This window comes from Lygodium microphyllum, chromosome 6, assembly GCF_053477565.2.
Source record: "Lygodium microphyllum isolate KBCC chromosome 6, Lygodium_microphyllum_v1.1.10, whole genome shotgun sequence".
Lineage (NCBI taxonomy): Eukaryota > Viridiplantae > Streptophyta > Polypodiopsida > Schizaeales > Lygodiaceae > Lygodium > Lygodium microphyllum.
Genome location: NC_141140.1, coordinates 98822168 through 98825289, shown reverse-complemented (window position 1 = coordinate 98825289; position 3122 = coordinate 98822168). Strand labels below are relative to the sequence as shown.

Sequence of the window (3122 nt, the reverse complement as noted above, 5' to 3'; positions counted from 1 at the left end):
ATTTTCCATAAACGGGCAACGCTCATGAAAACATGTTTTCTATCCATCTTGCGAAATGATTAACTACCAAGTCGTAGGCCGAGCGATCGGACGCATTCCATGAACGCGTGGACGACGACTTCATAGGTATCTTACATAAGATAAATACTTTCTGCATGCACGCAGGATGAAAAGTAGAGTCTCTTATTTTAATGTTAATCAGGCCGGACGCGCGTGATTGGATCCACAAGAGCGTGAAAGACCTGGTAAACAAGCTGATGACCTGCTATACGAACGATTATCCACGCAAGCTCATGACCTGGTATACGAACGATTATCCACGCATCTAGCTCGTACTACTTATATGGAATCGAAGGCTCCATCTTCCCACCATGCGATCAGCGGTGCAGCAGTTGTTCATTCCTAGACGTTAGAAAGCCGCGCTTGTGCTTGCTGAAAACCGTGATCTGCTAATACAGTATTCGCCGATCGGAAGAGGTTAACTAGCTAGTAGAGAACCATTCGGGCCCCTGCTTTCTCATAGCTACCGTCCTGCACTCACCATACGCAATACTGTATCCATGGCATCATCACTAAAGCTTGCTATGCTAATTGTAGCTATCACATTGGCGCAGCAGCTCTTCCACCCGATAACTCGCACTGAGGCGGCGGACGAGGACCCCTTGCAGGACTTCTGCGTGGCTGATCAGGGGGCGCAGGCGGCCGGAATCACAACCGTGAACGGTCTGCTGTGCAAGAATCCCCAACAAGTGCAGGCCAAGGACTTCGCCTCTCCTCTGCTTCGCCAGCAAGGCCAGTTTAACAAGGCGCTCGGCTCCGCTGTGCAGCTGGCGTCGGCCCTCACCTTCCCTGGACTCAACACCCAAGGCCTGTCCGTGGCCCGCATCGACTTCGCGCCCAATGGTGGGCTCAACCCTCCACACGTCCACCCGCGTGCCACCGAGGTTCTCTTCCTTGCCGAGGGCACGCTTGTGGTAGGCTTCGTCTCCACCACCAACAACACCCTCTTCCAGCAGACCCTGTACAAGGGCGATCTCTTCGTCTTTCCCCGCGGCCTCGTCCACTTCCAGATCAACCCGGACAAGAAGAAGCCTGCCCTCGCTATCTCCGCGCTCAACAGCCAGAACCCGGGCACGTCCCAGGTCGCCCCCGCTCTGTTCGCCGCCATGCCTCCCCTGCCGGAGGACGTGCTGCAGACCGCCTTCGCCATCGACAAGGACGAGGTTTATAGCCTCGTTAAAAGCGTCGCCACCACACTGCCGTGATGGTACTAATACGTGTCACACCATCTCAACACATCATTGCTGCACAGTCGAGGTTTACAGCCTCATTAAGACTCGCCACCACAATCCCGTTATCATGCTAATATATCCGTCATCACCACCCTCCCGTGGTCATCCTGATATCTATGTCGCACTAAGTTAACACATTATTGCTATACAAATCAATATTCTTAAGCATTATTGTTATAGAATCGATATTCTTGCCACTACATTTCTTTGATACTTGACACGCAACACCTACAAATTTGGAAATCATAAAAAGTAATCCATCCGGAGGTCACAAAATTTTGAGCTTTCATGTTCCATGATTCCCAAGTCTATTTATGAAAAAAAATATCAAAATGGAAAGCACAAAAAACGTTATGCAAGAAAAGCCCATCTACGCAATATAGTTACCATGAATATTGCAATAATTGCTATTATTACTACCCTATTGAATTTTCAAACTTCCTTTTATGCAAACGAAGCACTATGAATTTTACTTAAAAACTGACATTCAATTTATGAAGTTTAAAATTTTGCATGTGATATAGAAAATATAGTTTCCATGAACATTGCAATAACTACTATTGTTGTTTTTTGCTACCAGTAGTGCTGTGATAATTGATGCTCCTCCTCCTCCTCCTCATAACACTACTACTATGATTTCTCCTTCTACTTTGCTACTATTAGTATTGTTATTGCCATTGCTACTAGATTAGGTGTCACTAGCCAATGTGGTACATATCAAGTCTTTATGTTGGTGAGCACACTTTCACCATATAGAAATGATAGACACATTCAAACAATAAAGGCAATTATAATTGTATGGAATAAATGCACTAATGTATCTTTATCTTTGATGCTTCCTTGGAAATCCACCTTATAGATTATGTAAGATACCACGTAAGTTCAAAAGAAAGGGTATTATATCTCATAAAATTTACAGGATTATATTTACAAATAGGGTTTTTCAATTAAAATTTGAAAAAAATGTGTAAGTGTAGTAAAGAAAAAGGTGTTATTTTAGGGTCTTATAGCATATAAAGAAATGGTATTTCTTAATATCCTTTGAATGCATGTTATATAGATGAATACTTATAGATAAACCCCCTGAGCTACTTCACACTCTAGAACCAACTCTAATAAAATGGAGATAAGAATGCAAGAGTGAAAGAAAGCAAAAGACTTGATTGTGTTCATTGTTGTACAAGTAATGCTTATATATAAGGATGCCTCATAAAGAGGTCAATGTGAAAGGTGGGTGGTTAGTGGAAAAAAGTATCCACTTGGTAGATGCTATATGATAAGATGATCATAAATGAGAAGATGTGGAATGGGTAATCTTTGTTGACTTTTGAAGGCTTACATTTAAAGATATTTGAATATTCTTCCAACATACCTTCTTAAATTGATGTGATAATTGATGCTTCTCCTCCTCATACTACTGCTACTATGATTTCTCCTTCTGCTTTGCTACTATTAGTATTGTTATTGCCGTTGCTACTAGATTAGGTGTCACTAGCCAATGTGGTACATATCAAGTCTTTATGTTAGCAAGCACACTTTCACCATATAGAAAGGATAGACACATTCAAACAATAAAGGCAATTATAATTGTATGGAATAAATGCACTAATGCATCTTTATCTTTGCTGCTTCCCCAAGGAGTCCACCTTATAGATGATGTAATATACCACATAAGTTTAAAAAAAATGGTATTATATTTTGTAAAATTTATAAGATCATATTTACAAATAGGATTTTTTAATTACAATTTGAAAAAAATATGTAAGTTTAGTAAAGTAAAAGGGATCATTTTAGGATCATATAGCATATAAAGAAAGGGTATTTCTTAAT

General features: G+C 41.2%; 1 pseudogene; it reads left to right on the top strand.

Moving 5' to 3' along the window:
* The first annotated feature begins 395 nt into the window (after positions 1-395).
* On the top strand, positions 396-1488 carry LOC148034852 (germin-like protein 8-2 pseudogene; annotated as a pseudogene).
* The last annotated feature ends 1634 nt before the right edge of the window (positions 1489-3122 follow it).